Here is a 19,529-nt window from a genome sequence, read left to right on the forward strand (position 1 = left end):
GAGAGACTTGAATCGAGGGGACCCCTGAGTCCAGACCTCCTTGTACCATTCAACCGTACCTTAAGAAGTGCTTATAAAGAACACTGAACCTTATCCGTGTGTGGTATCTGTCTGTGGGGGGGAAGTTACTTGTCTGTACGATCGCTGGAGACGGCTCTCCCCGGAGACCTCTCCTCCTGACCCCGGCCGACCCTCCCGGTCCGTCTACCCTTTCTAACACCTGTTATATGATGTCCACTAATGCAAGTGGCCACCTTGAACGTTTGTTCCTTTTGCATTTGTTGCCTTAAGTGGGAAGGGCATACCCAGACGTGGGTCCTGTGCTCACTGCGCCACTGGATTGAAGGTAGCCTGGCTGATAAGCCACCCCACCTGTGGATACTCTAGTACCCACGTTACCGACACCAGGGAAGCTGGGAGCATACGTATGAATTAGTGTCGGAAATCACCTTCTAACCGAATGGGGGACTTCAGGAAAGTGCTGCTGTTGAAGAAGGAGAAAGTGTCCGGTGGAATCCAAGGACGCATTCTCAATGAGAGGTACATGCAAGCAGAGGGGATAGAGTTTATGTCACTCAGGGGTGACCATGAGACTTTAAAGACGAATGCACTCTGCTGTCGGATGTTGCAGGATGGATGACGATGACCTTGACTCTGCAGCTGTGAGGACCAGGCGATGCTGAGAAGGACCAGGAGCCATGCACAAACTGTCTCATGAAGGATGTCGAGGGCTGAGGGGTCAGTGTTCAGCAGGAGCACTAACAGGCCTTGGCAAAGGCAAGCGATCTAGGAATCAAAGGAGCAACCTCGGGACCAGCAAGGTCCAGGGGTCTCATCAAAGGCAGGGGAGTCAGGGCAGGCCCCTAGCAATGAGGGGAGCCCAAAATTAGCAAGTGTGACTCTCAAGTGGACCCACAGGCTGGAGGCACTGGAGTCGCGAGAGGACCTCAAGCAGCTCACCAAAAGATGCAGGCCACGATGCACAAGATGCGGTGTGGCTGAAGATTCTGGTCACTGGAGGTGCTCGAGATTGGGGCTACCAGGAGCACAAAGATTTTCTTGCAAAAAAGCCAACAAGCCTTTGCAACTGCAATTTGGACGAGGTTCACAGGGGTTCTGATATTGCAACCCCCACGAGGGATACTGGCCTCAAACTTGGTGAGAGGGCAGGGCAGGCCTCAGGAGCTGTGGAAAACCACAGATTCTGGAGGAGCTCAGGATCTGCAGACCGGTCAACTTAGTTGCGGTGCCTGTGAATGCAGGGGAGTGACTCCTTCAGTCCAAGGGAGATTTCTTCAGGTGTCTTTGATGCATCACGGGCCTTGGAAGGCTCCTGTATGATGCACAGGCACAGATGAAGTAGCAGAGTGGCAGGGAGACGAAGTCAGGCCCAAACAAAGTCCAGAGTGCCCAGATGGTAGAAGTGCAGTGGTGTCTGATCTGAATCTTATCCCACGACAAATCTAGGGACCTACACCCAGGTAAGCCCTTAAGTACCTTAGGGAAAGGGTTGGGAAGATTCAGGGGACCTTCCCGGGAGAGGGTCTTGACAGGGGGGAGGTTACTCCCATGTCCTTTGTCTAGTTTCGCGCCAGAGCGGGAACCAATGGCTCCCAGGACTGGGTTGAACTGAACTATGCACAGGGACACCAAATGTGCCCCTTATGTAGATTGATTGACGCTGTTAAGCGCACCCATCCCATCCCAATCCACTAAATCCTGTCTGGGAGGTGGTCACACCTCCCTGTGACAGGATGCCTATTGTTCTGTCTGCTCCCGCTCGAGCTTGGATCAGCAGCAGGAGGGCAGAATCGTGTCTCGGGTTGGCAGCAACCATTTTGTGCTGTCCGGGTCAAGAAGGCTGGTACCGGGAACACTGAGAGCCTAACGGAGGGCTCTTCCAGTTCTTGGAATCATACCTCCCACACCGTTTACGGTGTGGGAGGTATGATTCCAACATGTTTCATACCAAACATGATAGGATTCATTGCAGCCATTTTCGAGATGGTCATCGCGTAATCACGCTGTGCCCCTCTATATAGTATATGGCTGCTTCACTGACAACCTGGGAGAAATGACTCAGTAGGCTGCAGGGGTGTGCTGCTCATGCAGGGGCACCCTCACACTTAGAAAGATTCACCCCCACCTTCAGGATTGCAAAGGCTTGCTATAGGGGTGACTTATAGATTTTAAGAGCAGTGACCCTAGATATAAGAAACCTATATCTTTAGTAAGTGGTGCTAGCACCAACTTACGCAGGCTGCAATGGCAGGCCTGTAGTTCCATTTTGAATGGACTCTCATGGGCGGCATAATACATGCTTCAGCCCATGGGAGAGCTCGGGGGTACTTGTGCCCTGGGTATCCTAGTACCATATGTTAGGGACTTACAAGGGTACCCCAGTATCCAAACTGGGGTGTACGTAAGTACTGAACAACACTTTAGGGAGAGAGCAGATAGACTGGGGTCCTGAATAGCAAGATCCCAGTCAGACTAGTCAAAAACCAGCATAACAGTAGGCAAAAAGTGGGGGTAACCATAGAAGTAGATCCTACTTTCCTACAATCACACGAGGGAGACAGCAAAGAAACACATGAATTCTTGTGGAGTGCTGCATGAAAAAGAAGGAAATAGTTCCCTGAATGTGAGAAGTGGAGTGATACAAGCCATCCAATCAAAAGGTTTCTAAAGAAGTTATGATCCGGGGAGGGAGAGGATGGAAGCCATTAAAAATGGATCATTCAAATGACAGCAACAATAAAGCCGACCAATGGTAAGCTGTGGTTTGGCTCTATGCCCACTGTAAGGTTTTGGTATGGTCTACAACAGGTCTTCGACAGCAGACATCTACAAGGTATCTGTGGGCAAGACCTAACAACACAGTTAGAACTGCACGTCCTACACATAGTAGCTTGCAACCTGTGTGGGTAAACCCTTCAACGTGCCACATATGGGCTGTAAGAACCACACAAATACGACAATACAGTATTAAATATGAAAGAGTGGCAAGCAACAGGGCCTTCCCTTATGTGATATTGAAGACAAAAACGTGCTTGAGTTGTGTAGGAGTGCAGACAGGGACAGCATCACCCTGCATATACTACATTGAAGCGACTTCACTGTTTTCCATACAAATACAGCAATAACGCGCATCCCATGCCTAGGAATAAAGAACTATAGTTTGTCAAACCCATAGCGTTGCTATCTACATACTGGCCTCTAGCATGCCAAAAGTACAACATTAAAATGGGAATACCACAGTATAATGAGTCAAAACCACAGCATCACCATAGAAATACTGCCCTGTACTGTGCCAAAAGCACAGCATTAGACAGGATATGCCACAGTATAGCTAGTCAAAACTGCAAAATGACCCTGGAAGTACTATAGCGCTGTGGGCCAATTCCACAGTGAGCCAGGCACTATATTGTGCCATATTCAAACAGGAGCATTTCAAATGCTGCACAATAATGTGACATAGCCACATTATCATCACAGGTCTTCAGCATTATGACGCCAAAATCTCAGCATTACTTTGGGAATACGGCACTGAAGTAAACTGTAGAATACTGCACTATAGGGCCACATTCCCGATGTCTCCGCGCTGCACTATACTGGGCCATGTCCACAGCATCTCAATAGGAATACTGCTCTTTAAAGTACGTGCTCACAGGAATATTGCATAATGGATTATATCTGCAACATCACCACCATAACACTACACTATAATAAATCACAGACGCAGCATCACCATATGGGAATACCAAACTACATCCATTTAAGAGAATTACAGTAGAATTGTAGACACTGGTGAAAATCAGCCATGGTGAACCAGCAAAGGTGGCAGCTTCTTTGTAAGCTGTAACATAGAACTTCATGGTCTGTTTTGGAGCCAGGCTGTGTGCCTCATTCTTTCCTATAGAAAGACATTTCTAGAAATCTCTTTAATTTGAACTTTCCCCCAATTGATTGGGCCAGGTAAGTACTCTTTTCCTGTTCTGTGTCTTCCACTTGCTTAGTTCGTTTTTTTCTACTGAGTTGAGTGTGACCTTCTGTATACTTAACTCTGTAGGTGGCTACCATATTTCTGTGCTGCTGAAGACCCCGGATGATTTGTCTATTTAGGGGTCGAAACGTCAACATCGGATGAGTGTATCCATATTATTGATTGTTGGTTACCTAAATGCTCATATCATTGTGTTTGTATTTGTTTCAATCTTAAACTCCATGTGTACTGGCTCGTTGTACATATTGTAAATGCTTTTCTATTCTTGTACTATTTTTCATTATTTGTTAAGGCTCACTATTTTTCAATTCTCACTGCGCCATCACTTGGAGCAACTGTTGTATGGATACAGCTTGATGATCAGTCTCTTGAAATTAACACTTCAAATGAACAACCGAAACATCTACATCCTTGGTTGTACGTGTTTCCTTAACTGTGCTAAAAGCCTTTAAAAAAAACCTATGACTTAAATGACTGTTGTCAAAAACCGTTATAAAAAATATTTCCTTGTAGAACACATATTCATTGGCAGTTTTGTTACCCTTGTTCTAGGGATGACAGGGTGTCTCATACTTTTGCTACTTTGTGAGCCTCACAAACCACTACTTTGTGAGCCACAGAAGGGAATGCATATGAGATCCTACCTGCACCTTACTGTGGAGTCGCTGACCTTGTGATCCTACACTGAACATCTAAGGGGAAGCACAAAATGCAGACACACCCTGTTTATGGTGGTCAACTTTCCATTACCACTTTGTAGACCAGTTTGAGTGCTTATACACACTCTGCATGTACGCAGAGTCCATTCAAGTGCTTAGACATTCAGAAGACATTTGTTGGGGAATGGGAGAATTATGATTCATGAATGCATTTTGGGGTTAAATTCCAAAACCCACTCTTCTAAATCAAAGATGGCTGCCAGGTATTGTACTTACAGGGTTTGGTTGCTGTGATAAACTATATTTGAGTTCCAACCCCTTTCTCACCTCTTGGAGTAAGCCTTGACTGCTTACTATTGCCAACTTTGGAAAGACAAGATGACAACACTGTGAAGCAGCATTCATGGCCAGCCTTGAGAGCCTTAGCGCCGTGAGACCCTCGCGGGTGAGTATCTGCGCTTTATAAACCCCTGATTGATTGATTGATTGATTGATTGACCAGAGGTGTTTGAATGCAATGCAGAAACGCTCGCTTTGTGCCCCTTTGGGCTTTGAAACCCATTGTGTCTTTCAGCCATCCCAATGCTTGCCATCTGTTTTTTTCATTAATTCTTTTAATGGTTGTGATGTTTGAGACATTCTTCATGGATGTAGCTTACAATTCGCATACGATGGCTCAGTGATTTCAAAGCTCATTGCTGGTATCTGCGTGTCACAAGGTCGAATATATAATCTTTCCAAATGAGCCTCACATTTTGCCGAGGTGAGTAACTTCAGTATGATTAAATTAGTTAACAGCAACACACTTTTTTACAGCGCTGAGTAGTGGTAGAATTGTGATCTGAAAGTTTATATGAATAGAAACATTGTTTTTGCTGTTGCTGTGGTGATTGGTGGCGCTGTACCTGCCGAGAAATGCGGACAGCTGCTCCATATTTTGTGTAATAAGGACATTTTTTTTAATATATAGAGGGAACTCGGCCCGAAGGTTTTAAGCACTTTACTTTAACACCAGTTACATTACACAAGGATACATTTATTTTGGATTTTTAGGCATTGGGAGATTAAGTAATTTGCCCAAAATCATAGGCAGCTCTGGCCGTTAAGCCACATCCTCTTGGCAATGGCATTACATCAACCAAACCTGGTCGAGATCTACCCTTTCTCTTGACACTCTAGCCTAATATTTAAACTTTTTCTAATGAAATATGCACTTGTTCTCACCAATCTGAAGCCTCACTCTTCTACAACCTCTAAAATTGTGCACAAAAATTCATCATGCTCACAGAACAGGCAACCATACACCAGGGTGTTGCCCTGGAATACCAACACTTCATCCATTCTCTTCAACGCGTGGAACATGAGCAGCCTGATATTGACTCTAGGTCAAATGGTGTTCTGTGAAAGTGGAATGCGTCCCACAGGTTGACAAAGATGGTGTAATGACACCTGCTCAAGTCTGACCTGACAGCACTTGGCAAGCAGATCCAACTTAAAGAAGAACTGCGAACCACTGAATGTGGCAATCAATTCATCAGTACACAAAAAAGTTTGACAAACAACCGAAATAGAATCATCAGACTTCAGAAATCAATACTTAGCCAGAAATCACCTTTTTTCTTTCATGCAATAAACATAAGTGAAAGCCAGAGAAACTCTCAATGGGTTCAAACTTTGCACAGTTTTCAATAAGGAGGACGAAGCATCATATACACAAAACAAAGCACTATGTAATGATGCTACACTGCCACAGAGACTCTTTTCATCCTGACACATGCTGGAAGCCCTTCATTTTGCACAAACCCAGAGCCAAACACCATCCAGTTTTCAACTCTATTTGCTCCCTCTCCACCCTAATTTTCCAGTTTTATCGTATCCCTTCTCTACTCTATTGCTTATTGACCCCCTAGTAAGAGCACCGTGTGAAAATCTTGACAGCGCTTCAGTCTAATATGGTCACATTTCTCAATTCCATGATCTGCCTTCTGCAAAGGTCCCTCAAAGTCAACTCTGCACAAAATACAGAGCAGCAAACACATTACTGGACCATGCAAACAGGTAGGATGACATCTTTGTTCGCGCTGTGCCACGGTTATCCAAAGGTACTACATTCTTGAAACTTCTTAAGCAAAAGGAGAAAATTACCAATGATTTAGCACTTGATCACTCCACCATTTCATATGTGCCCCCTCAGAGGACAGTGATTCTTGGATCAGAACTGGCTAACAGATCCATAGTTACACCATTAACCTACACTTTTGCATAACTATTTAAACACCCCAACTGGGTCTCTTCGTCTCCATGTACAAATAACACCCCCAGCAGCCTCTTTGACATCATGTTTAGTCTCCATTGCATTTACAACGATGACATTCACAGTCATGCCCTTCCCGCTCCAACACACCCTCAGATACACAGACAGCAAACCAACGTAGGAACAGGCAGGTGTATGTGATAACCACGAGATTCTAATGCATTGGAAACACTCATTCTAAGCCCAAGGTTTCTCCTTTTTAGATACTTTTGTTATGCCTTTCATTAAACCACCCTTTACCACAAATGCACCCTTGTTAGTACTAGTGTTTATACCTTGCATACCAGCTGTTGCTGTCGGGTAATCAACCTCTGGAGAGTTTTAGCTGACACCTGCAGGCCTGTCAGCAGCTCTAAGGGGCTTTGGTCAACAACTTCATGTATGGCACACTATACTTTTCTTCTGTTTCTGCCAGGTGCCAGAAGCACTTAATTCAAAGTATAAAACAAGTGCTTCAACGTAAAGGGAACACACAACAGCGACAGCATGGCCCCATCTATGATGGATTGATTTCAATACACACTCCTTACAATTTGAAAATACCTTGAATCTGGCCATGGGATGACATGTGACCATGCTAAAAGGAACCCTGTTCATCTAGCGCTGTCATGTCGCCTCCCTGGTATTGTGATTCATAACTTATTTTACAATAAAAGTTTTACTATGAGGATGTCTTCACACTCACATAGAGATGTTGTCCATTATAGTAATGTATCTTTCTACAAAACATGTCAGATTCCTACTGTGCAACCCTCAATCTGTGCACACTCTTGTATTCTGCTTTGTGACAGTGCAGGTTTAGGAACGTTTTCAGCAAAACCTTCAGCTCTTCAGTAGAATAAGCTAATAAACAGAAACGGGAGAATACAATCCCACCAGTGGCGGCTCCTCCGCTAAGGCGAAGGAGCATCGCCCCACTAATTTTTAGCAGTGAAGTTAAAGAAAAATAAAATAATAACTCATGTTATTATCATTTTACTTTGTCCTGATGTCCGGCAGCTTTGCAGGGCGGGGCTGATCTCACGACAGGAGGCACACTGTAAGTGCGTATGAATGTTTGGCTGGCCCTCTTGGTCCGGCTAAACATTCATGCGCGCTTTACATGTTCTCCAAGCAGGCTGCATTACACACTGAACCGAACCACGGCACTCAGACCAATCACAATGCTACATTGCAGCGTTGCTTGGCCAACTGGGAGCCTGGGTGTGCTTCCTGTTCTGGCCATAGTGAGGGACTACGGAGGAGAGATGCGGCGAGGAAACAGCGAGAAGGTAAGTGATTTTCTTTCTTTCTTTTTCTTTTATACCTGCTTCCGCCGGCCCCCCAGCCCCTGGCCTCCGCACCCCTTCCCCTGATCTGTGCCGACCACCACTGGGTACCACTTCGTACTAAACCTTACAAAACCTGAACTTAAAACACACATAGGGCTTTTTAAATTAATCACACATGTAAGCCTATTGGCTTTGTAAGCGCGATTACCTGAGTTGCTCCCGTGGTGACCACCGCTTATTGGTCTTTCAAGACCTTGTAACTGGCCCTGTAAAAATACAAAAAATAATAGATTCAGTTAAAGAGTTTCAATCCTTTGTTTCAAAAAGTAGAAAGCACAGACTCTAAATAATGGGTTATTACCATGTGTCAAATCTTATGCAGTGACATGGACATAGAGCAGTGTACCAAATCCGCTGCATACTAAAATATTATTAATGCGAACCAAAGCAGGACTGTAGGATTATCAATGGAAATCAAATAGAGAGAATTACTAAGAGATAAACAGGGTGTCCTAATTCCAACCAATTACTGTATGTAGAGTTATCTTCGGGCACCCAATCCCATCGCCTTCATACAGGTATAATATTAACAGTGTGTACTATATTACACATTGTATACAATTTTGGGCATGTATACAATCTAGAGCACCGGTATAACAATATCTATATGCACAAAAACAAGGTTATTAGCACAGTCTTAGGAAAGTGGACTAAATCCAGAAAATTCCGAAAGGATTGTCACGTGTATCAAACCTTTGACATTCACACAGGAAAGGCGATGTGCACCAAATTATGAACATTACCTCAGAAATGTCAACATGGACAATTCTGGAGAAGTATTATGGTACCCTAACTTTATTGAAATGAGGTCCCTGGGCAAGAAAATTAGATTACCAACAAGCAACGAATCCATATAATTACTTCTCAATATGTTTCATATTGATCATTCTGATCTTTATTCTTGAATTATGTATTTTTTTGAGAATTAACAACAATATCATAAAATAATATATTCAAAACTTGGCCAAGGTTTATCAATGTAAATCAGATCTATAGCATTACTATAGAATTTTTGCCAAATTTGTGTATTAACACCGGTTTATCAACGTGTGACAAGTGCAAAGAGTTCTCCAAATTGTGATCATAAGTATCGGGATATCTACATGTATCAAATGCAGGGTCACTACAAGGATATCAATATGAACACCAAATCCAGATCATTGAAATAGGATCATCAATGCCTGTCAAATCCACAACATTACAACTTGGTTTTAAAGTTAGCTGCAACTCTTGAGCATTGTTAAGAGACTTTCATATGTTACAAACCCAGAGCATTTCTACAGGACGACTAATGCTCATCCAATCCAGAGGATAAGTATCGATTTTCAATATGTAACAGATACACCTGATTGCTTTAGGAATATCATTCTGGGGCACATCTACAATATGACTATAGAATTATCAACAAATAAAAAGCATTTGCGATATGATTTACATTGTGCAGCTACTTAAATAATCATATTATATCAAATCTAAACAATTGAATTTTCGATTGGTGCCAAATCCAGAACATAATCCTAAGAGTTTTAATATGTACCATATGCAGATCTTTAGTACAGGATTGTCAATGTCAAATCCAAGTGATCCATCCATTTAATTTCACATTGTGCCAAACCCAGAGTCAAACACATTGAAACATGCACCACACTGTACATACTTTGCTGCAAGGTTATCAGTATGACCCACATGCAGGTCATTAAAATAGACTTATCAACATGTATCAAATCTATATCAATAATACATGATTATCAACATGTTTTAAAGCTATGATATCAGTGGAGCATTGTCAACATCTATAAAATTTAAAGCACTCTCATGTGTTTTTAAACATGAACCAAACATGGGACCCTAATGCCAGATCCCAACAGGATGCTTCAAATGTATAGGAATATTACAGAGGAACGGGGACACCCGGGGTATAAACATACTGTCCACGGAGTAAGCTACATTTAAGAAATACATCATATACAAACAGTTCTCTGTAGGACACCACAACAGGGTAAAACATCCTTAGAAAGGCCATGGGATGGAAATGAACCTTTGTGGGAGACCTCTACTCGGTAACACACAAGCAGGAAGCCAGTGGTGTTGTATGAAACCTATGCAGGTCACCTCAACAGAGTAGCACATTCTTATGCAATATATTGACCTCAAACCTCTGTTGGGTATCTCCGTTAAGTGGAACATCAGTAGGAAAACTATGGTGTACCATCAAACCTCTGAATGACAACTCCAACATGCAGAAGAAAGGCTAGAAATACATGATCGTGCCGAAAAATGAACGCAGGAATCCTTCATGGAGTAGAAAACCAAAGGAAGTACATGGGCAATATCAACCTTCTAGATGGACCGGTTATAGAATGGAAAGATGTAGGAAACACACAGTGCTCTTACAAACACCCACAAACACATTCATAGAGTTGAACCTCAATGTGAAATTTAATGTGAGAACAGACCTCTACTGTACACCTCAATATAGAAATACCACTAAGAAATCAAAGTAGCTCCAAAGAACTGCTCTACAGCACATATTCAGACTGAATCATCATTAAGAAATCCACACAGTAGCAGCCAATCTTTGTACAATTCCTTCCTTGTTTTCAGCACCTGCGGGGAAGCCAAGGTGCTCCAATGAACCATAGAGGACACCAGTAGTAAACCTATGAGTCATTTAAACAATGCATGGAGCTCCCATAAGGAAGAACAATATAGGAAAATTGACAGAACCTCAACAAAGCACAGTATGATCGGTCCATGGACCGGTAGGACATGACAATGCACGGCGCTCCAAAGGGCGTCTGTTAGGGGCTCCACAGACTCAACCCTCAATCGGAAGTACATGGCGCTCCCAGTAACTTCTCGAGGAATTAGAAAAAAGCAAGAGCCACGCATGGGGCCCAAATCGGCTACTGTAGATTATCCCCACAGAGTAGACATGCATTGAAGAATTCATAGTGCCTGAAATCCTTCTGCACCACATCTCTATAGAGTTGAACAACAGTGGCAAATCCATGGAGCTCAAATTAACCTCTGCAATACCACTCTACAGCAGCGTCTGTGTGGAACTCCAACAGATCTCTCTGTAGGACACACCAATAGATTAAAAAAATGGGAAAAATGTTGGTACGACAATTGAACCTGTGACATTTTGAATGACACTTTGAGATCTGATTCATCTATGCTCTCAAACTTCATTTATTTCCCTTCTTGCTTTACTGTGTAAATGCCTACAGATTATATTTGCCTGTCAATTAGAAACCTAGATGGTGAACAAGAAAATGTAGAGCTCTACATAGGCTAGTCTTCGTCCAGGTCGGAGAGTTTGTCATGCTTTCCTCCTTAGACGATTAGGCTTGCCACTGCCAACCTCTGGAACCTTCTCTCTTGATGTCTCTTCGATCTCAGTCTTCACTGACCTAATTCAGGAGACAACTGAAGACCGATGGTCGCATTTTGTAAAGGGAGCTCTGTCCCTGGTTGCGTAGCAGAGTACATTTAAATAGGTGTGACTGGCACAAACAGGAACGGTGTGCCCTATTACAGATAATGCTGTACCCCAAAGGTAGATGAAACTTCTGATTGCCCTGGGGCAAAACATAAAGAAAAAAGGCAAAGTAGCTGTTTGGAGCAGCCGCTCTTTCTCTCGCAGTGCAGGTGGCACATGGCCTCCTTTATAAACGTGGACAGAGTTCCCCCTGCATGTGGGTGCAGTGAGTGACTGCAGGAGGATGTCTGTGGGGTCCATGGGATCCATTTTCCACCATTTCAGAGAGGGCTCTCAGGAAGGTCACATGACTGGGCGCCGCCTATTTGTGACGCACAATCTATGACTCTGTTTAGGACGTTCAAACAGTCCCTCAATAGTATGAAATGCATGGCATTATATCTAACCTCAATCAAACTTCAGGGGGCTCCTATCAACCTATGAGAATCTTCTCTTACACTAGCACCTCTCTTACAGATGCAACCAGCAGAAATAAAAGGAACTTTGGTGGGCCGCCTGTATATACTGGTGATCTATGAAGCTCCCAGACAACTTAGTAGCTACTTCTCTACATTAGCAGCTCAATGGAACTCCAGGGAGCTCCAATCAAATTCTTAGGATCTTGTCTAACAGTAGCGTTTAATGTAACCCCGCTTTGCTTGAATGAACCTTGGTGGGACACCTCGATTGAGTAGAACAGTAAGAAATCTATGAAGGTCCAAGAAAACTCTGAGGATTGTGTGTCCTCTTTAGTACCTCATTGGAACTTCAGGGAACTCTAAGCAAACTTTGAGTACCATCTCTTGTAACTCTGCAGAGCTCAGATGAGATTCGGTGAGACACATTCGGAGTGTTGAGAAGGAGATACTTAGAGCTGCAAGACAATTCTGAACATCATGAAATTAGCGTTAGTAACTCAGTGGAACTCCAAGGAGCCTCAACCAAACTCTGGGGGATCACCTGTCTATGGTAGCATCTCAGAAGATATTCTCTGAACTCCATAGAACCTATCTGGGATACCTCCGTACCGTAGCACAAAAGTGCAAATACACGGAACTTGAGGAAACCTCTATGAGGCACTTCCTAAGAGTAAAACATAATTGGCAATCCATGGAGTTCGAAAGAATGTCTGCAGTGTGCTTACATGAACTGTGGCGCACCAGAAAACTCTGTGGAGATCTTCCATAAAGTTGAACAATGGAATCTATGGAGTTTAAGCAACCCTCTTTGGAATTCTTCACTAAAATAATACCAGAGTGAAACTCCATGCTGCTCAATGTATCTTGATGGTACACCGTCATAGAGTCATGCAACAGGAGGAACTCTAAGGAGCTCCAACGAGCATTTGTGGAACAACTTCATTGAGCCATACAATAGCACAAAACATACGGAGTTGTAACAAACCTCTGTGGGACATCTTCATTGAGACAAAAAATAGTAAAACCAATCTAGGTAATTCAAGCAAATATTTTTGGAATGTATCCATCATTTCAGTAGCACTTCAGTAAAACGTTATGGAGGTCAAGGAACCTCGGTGGCGCACACTAATAGAGTTGTACAAAAGTAGAACATCTAGGGAGCTCCAACAAGCCTCTGTAGGACGCTTTCATAGATTTGTACGATAGTAGGAAATCTATGGCGCTCCAACAAGTCTCTATGGACACCTTCACTGAATCAAACAATAGCAGAAAATCTACGGAACTCAAACAAACCTTTTTGATATGCATCGCTACAGTTAAACTGAAAGGGAACTTCATGTTGCTCAACGAACCTCGGTGGCACAAATGTATAGACTCAGACTCATTCAATAGTAGGAAATCTAGAGAGCTCAACGATCCTCTAAGGGACACCTTCATAGAGTTGTAACATAATAGGGAAACTACAGAGTTTTGACAAGCATCTGTGGAACATCTTCATAGAGTCAAACAAGAGTAACAAATCAACAGAACTCAAACAAACCTCTTTGGGATGTAGCACTATATTAGCAATCTAAGGGAACTCAATGGAGCTCAAAGAATCTCAGAAGAACATGTTCATAGACTTGTAAAACAAACAGAAATCAACAGCGCTCCAACGACCCTCCATGGGACATCTCCATAGAGTTGTACAATGATGGGTAATCTATGGAACTCCAATGAGCCTCTATGGAACACCTCCATAGAGTTGTACAATGGTAGGAAATCTACAGAGCTCCAACGAGGCTCTCTGGGACACCTTCAGAGAGTTGTACAATGGTAGGAAAGCTACGGAGCTCCAACGAGGCTCTGTGGAACACCTCCATAGAGTTGTACAATGGTAGGAAATCTACAGAGCTACAAAGAGCCTCTGTGGAACACCTTCATAGAGTTGTACAATGGTAGGAAATCTACGGAGCTCCAACGAGGCTCTCTGGGACACCTCCATAGAGTTGTACAATGGTAGGAAATCGACAGAGCTCCAACGAGGCTCTGTGGGACACCCCCAGAGAGTTGTACAATGGTAGGAAATCTACAGAGCTCCAACAAGCCTCTGTGGGACACCTCCAGAGAGTTGCACAATGGTAGGAAATCTACAGAGCTCCAACGAGCCTCATTGGAACACCTCCATAGAGTTGTACAATGGTAGGAAATCTACAGAGCTCCAACGAGCCTCGGTGGAACACCTCCATAGAGTTGTACATTGGTATGAAATCTACAGAGCTACAACGAGCCTCTGTGGAACACCTCCATAGAGTTGTACAATGGTAGGAAATCTACGGAGCTCCAGCGAGCCTCTGTGGGACAACTCCATAGAGTTGTACAATGGTAGATAATCTACAGAGCTCCAACGAGCCTCTGTGGAACACCTCCAGAGAGTTGTACAATGGTAGGAAATCTACAGCGCTCCAACGACCCTCCATGGGACCTCTCCATAGAGTTGTACAATGGTAGGAAATCTACAGACCTCCAACGAGCCTCTGTGGAACACCTCCATAGAGTTGCACAATGGTAGGAAATCTACGGAGCTCCAACGAGCCTCTGTGGGACACCTCCATAGAGTTGTACAATGGTAGATAATCTACAGAGCTCCAACTAGGCTCTCTGGGACACCTTCAGAGAGTTGTACAATGGTAGGAAATCTACGGAGCTCCAACGAGGCTCTGGGGAACACCTCCATAGAATTGTACAATGGTAGGAAATCTACAGAGCTCCTACGAGCCTCTGTGGAACACCTCCATAGAGTTGTACAATGGTAGGAAATCTACAGAGCTCCAACGAGCCTCTGTGGAACACCTCCATAGAGTTGTACAATGGTAGGAAATCTACGGAGCTCCAACGAGGCTCTGTGGAACACCTCCATAGAGTTGTACAATGGTAGGAAATCTACAGAGCTCCAACGAGCCTCTGTGGAACACCTCCATAGAGTTGTACAATGGTAGGAAATCTACGGAGCTTCAACGAGCCTCTGTGGGACACCTTCAGAGAGTTGTACAATGGTAGGAAAGCTACGGAGCTCCAACGAGGCTCTGTGGAACACCTCCATAGAGTTGTACAATGGTAGGAAATCTACAGAGCTCCAACGAGCCTCTGTGGAACACCTTCATAGAGTTGTACAATGGTAGGAAATCTACGGAGCTCCAACGAGGCTCTCTGGGACACCTCCATAGAGTTGTACAATGGTAGGAAATCTACAGAGCTCCAACAAGCCTCTGTGGAACACCTCCATAGAGTTGTACAATGGTAGGAAATCGACAGAGCTCCAACGAGCCTCTGTGGGACACCTCCAGAGAGTTGTACAATGGTAGGAAATCTACAGAGCTCCAAAGAGCCTCTGTGGAACACCTCCATAGAGTTGTACAATGGTAGGAAATCTACGAAGCTCCAACGAGGCTCTCTGGGACACCTCCATAGAGTTGTACAATGGTAGGAAATCTACAGAGCTCCAACAAGCCTCTGTGGAACACCTCCATAGAGTTGTACAATGGTAGGAAAGCGACAGAGCTCCAACGAGCCTCTGTGGGACACCTCCAGAGAGTTGTACAATGGTAGGAAATCGACAGAGCTCCAACGAGGCTCTGTGGGACACCTCCAGAGAGTTGTACAATGGTAGGAAATCTACAGAGCTCCAACAAGCCTCTGTGGGACACCTCCAGAGAGTTGCACAATGGTAGGAAATCTACAGAGCTCCAACAAGCCTCATTGGAATACCTCCATAGAGTTGTACAATGGTAGGAAATCTACAGAGCTCCAACGAGCCTCGGTGGAACACCTCCAGAGAGTTGTACAATGGTAGGAAATCTACAGAGCTCCAACGAGCTTCTGTGGAACACCTCCATAGAGTTGTACATTGGTATGAAATCTACAGAGCTACAACGAGCCTCTGTGGAACACCTCCATAGAGTTGTACAATGGTAGGAAATCTACGGAGCTCCAACGAGCCTCTGTGGGACAACTCCATAGAGTTGTACAATGGTAGATAATCTACAGAGCTCCAACGAGCCTCTGTGGAACACCTCCAGAGAGTTGTACAATGGTAGGAAATCTACAGCGCTCCAACGACCCTCCATGGGACCTCTCCATAGAGTTGTACAATGGTAGGAAATCTACAGAGCTCCAACGAGCCTCGGTGGAACACCTCCAGAGAGTTGTACAATGGTAGGAAATCTACAGAGCTCCAACGAGCTTCTGTGGAACACCTCCATAGAGTTGTACATTGGTATGAAATCTACAGAGCTACAACGAGCCTCTGTGGAACACCTCCATAGAGTTGTACAATGGTAGGAAATCTACGGAGCTCCAACGAGCCTCTGTGGGACAACTCCATAGAGTTGTACAATGGTAGATAATCTACAGAGCTCCAACGAGCCTCTGTGGAACACCTCCAGAGAGTTGTACAATGGTAGGAAATCTACAGCGCTCCAACGACCCTCCATGGGACCTCTCCATAGAGTTGTACAATGGTAGGAAATCTACAGACCTCCAACGAGCCTCTGTGGAACACCTCCATAGAGTTGCACAATGGTAGGAAATCTACGGAGCTCCAACGAGCCTCTGTGGGACACCTCCATAGAGTTGTACAATGGTAGATAATCTACAGAGCTCCAACTAGGCTCTCTGGGACACCTTCAGAGAGTTGTACAATGGTAGGAAATCTACGGAGCTCCAACGAGGCTCTGGGGAACACCTCCATAGAATTGTACAATGGTAGGAAATCTACAGAGCTCCTACGAGCCTCTGTGGAACACCTCCATAGAGTTGTACAATGGTAGGAAATCTACAGAGCTCCAACGAGCCTCTGTGGAACACCTCCATAGAGTTGTACAATGGTAGGAAATCTACGGAGCTCCAACGAGGCTCTGTGGAACACCTCCATAGAGTTGTACAATGGTAGGAAATCTACAGAGCTCCAACGAGCCTCTGTGGAACACCTCCATAGAGTTGTACAATGGTAGGAAATCTACGGAGCTCCAACGAGCCTCTGTGGGACACCTCCATAGAGTTGTACAATGGTAGATAATCTACAGAGCTCCAACGAGGCTCTCTGGGACACCTTCAGAGAGTTGTACAATGGTAGGAAATCCATGGAGCTCCAACGAGGCTCTGTGGAACACCTCCATAGAGTTGTACAATGGTAGGAAATCTACAGAGCTCCAACGAGGCTCTCTGGGACACCTCCAGAGAGTTGCACAATGGTAGGAAATCTACAGAGCTCCAACGAGCCTCTGTGGAACACCTCCAGAGAGTTGTACAATGGTAGGAAATCTACGGAGCTCCAACGAGGCTCTCTGGGACACCTCCATAGAGTTGTACAATGGTAGGGAATCTACAGAGCTCCAACGAGGCTCTCTGGGAAACCTTCAGAGAGTTGTACAATGGTAGGAAATCTACGGAGCTCCAACGAGGCTCTGTGGAACACCTCCATAGAGTTGTACATTGGTAGGAAATCTACGGAGCTCCAACGAGGCTCTCTGGGACACCTCCATAGAGTTGTACAATGGTAGGAAATCTACAGAGCTCCAACGAGCTTCTGTGGAACACCTCCATAGAGTTGTACAATGGTAGGAAATCTACGGAGCTCCAACGAGGCTCTGTGGAACACCTCCATAGAGTTGTACAATGGTAGGAAATCTACGGAGCTCCAACGATCCTCTGTGGGACACCTCCATAGAGTTGTACAATGGTAGGAAATCTACAGAGCTCCAACGAGCCTCTGTGGGACACCTCCATAGAGTTGTACAATGGTAGATAATCTACAGAGCTCCAACGAGGCTCTCTGGGACACCTTCAGAGAGTTGTACAATGGTAGGAAATCCATGGAGCTCCAACGAGGCTCTCTGGGACACCTCCATAGAGTTGTAGGGAAACCTTCAGAGAGTTGTACAATGGTAGGAAATCTACGGAGCTCCAACGAGGCTCTGTGGAACACCTCCATAGAGTTGTACAATGGTAGGAAATCTACAGAGCTCCAACGAGCCTCTGTGGAACACCTCCATAGAGTTGTACAATGGTAGGAAATCTACGGAGCTCCAACGAGCCTCTGTGGGACACCTTCAGAGAGTTGTACAATGGTAGGAAAGCTACGGAGCTCCAACGAGGCTCTGTGGAACACCTCCATAGAGTTGTACAATGGTAGGAAATCTACAGAGCTCCAACGAGCCTCTGTGGAACACCTTCATAGAGTTGTACAATGGTAGGAAATCTACGGAGCTCCAACGAGGCTCTCTGGGACACCTCCATAGAGTTGTACAATGGTAGGAAATCTACAGAGCTCCAACGAGGCTCTCTGGGACACCTTCAGAGAGTTGTACAATGGTAGGAAAGCTACGGAGCTCCAACGAGGCTCTGTGGAACACCTCCATAGAGTTGTACAATGGTAGGAAATCTACAGAGCTCCAAAGAGCCTCTGTGGAACACCTTCATAGAGTTGTACAATGGTAGGAAATCTACGGAGCTCCAACGAGGCTCTCTGGGACACCTCCATAGAGTTGTACAATGGTAGGAAATCTACAGAGCTCCAACAAGCCTCTGTGGAACACCTCCATAGAGTTGTACAATGGTAGGAAATCGACAGAGCTCCAACGAGCCTCTGTGGGACACCTCCAGAGAGTTGTACAATGGTAGGAAATCTACAGAGCTCCAAAGAGCCTCTGTGGAACACCTCCATAGAGTTGTACAATGGTAGGAAATCTACGGAGCTCCAACGAGGCTCTCTGGGACACCTCCATAGAGTTGTACAATGGTAGGAAATCTACAGAGCTCCAACAAGCCTCTGTGGAACACCTCCATAGAGTTGTACAATGGTAGGAAAGCGACAGAGCTCCAACGAGCCTCTGTGGGACACCTCCAGAGAGTTGTACAATGGTAGGAAATCGACAGAGCTCCAACGAGGCTCTGTGGGACACCCCCAGAGAGTTGTACAATGGTAGGAAATCTACAGAGCTCCAACAAGCCTCTGTGGGACACCTCCAGAGAGTTGCACAATGGTAGGAAATCTACAGAGCTCCAACGAGCCTCATTGGAACACCTCCATAGAGTTGTACAATGGTAGGAAATCTACAGAGCTCCAACGAGCCTCGGTGGAACACCTCCAGAGAGTTGTACAATGGTAGGAAATCTACAGAGCTCCAACAAACCTCTGTGGAACACCTCCATAGAGTTGTACAATGGTAGGAAATGTACAGAGCTCCAACGAGCTTCTGTGGAACACCTCCATAGAGTTGTACATTGGTATGAAATCTACAGAGCTACAACGAGCCTCTGTGGAACACCTCCATAGA

The 19,529-nt window shown here is 44.8% G+C and overlaps 1 long non-coding RNA gene across 11 annotated transcripts in view; it reads right to left on the reverse strand.

The window, feature by feature from the left end:
* The window catches only part of LOC146808945 (uncharacterized), a 588,451-nt gene that overhangs the window by 305,249 nt on the left and 263,673 nt on the right, over positions 1-19,529 (reverse strand). For all 11 annotated transcript variants that reach the window (XR_014966289.1, XR_014966287.1, XR_014966293.1 and 8 more), the window contains one exon: positions 8,459-8,516. This is a non-coding gene — a long non-coding RNA (uncharacterized LOC146808945). The remainder of the gene's footprint in view (positions 1-8,458; positions 8,517-19,529) is intronic.

Source organism: Triturus cristatus, chromosome 7 (assembly GCF_964204655.1).
Source record: "Triturus cristatus chromosome 7, aTriCri1.1, whole genome shotgun sequence".
Lineage (NCBI taxonomy): Eukaryota > Metazoa > Chordata > Amphibia > Caudata > Salamandridae > Triturus > Triturus cristatus.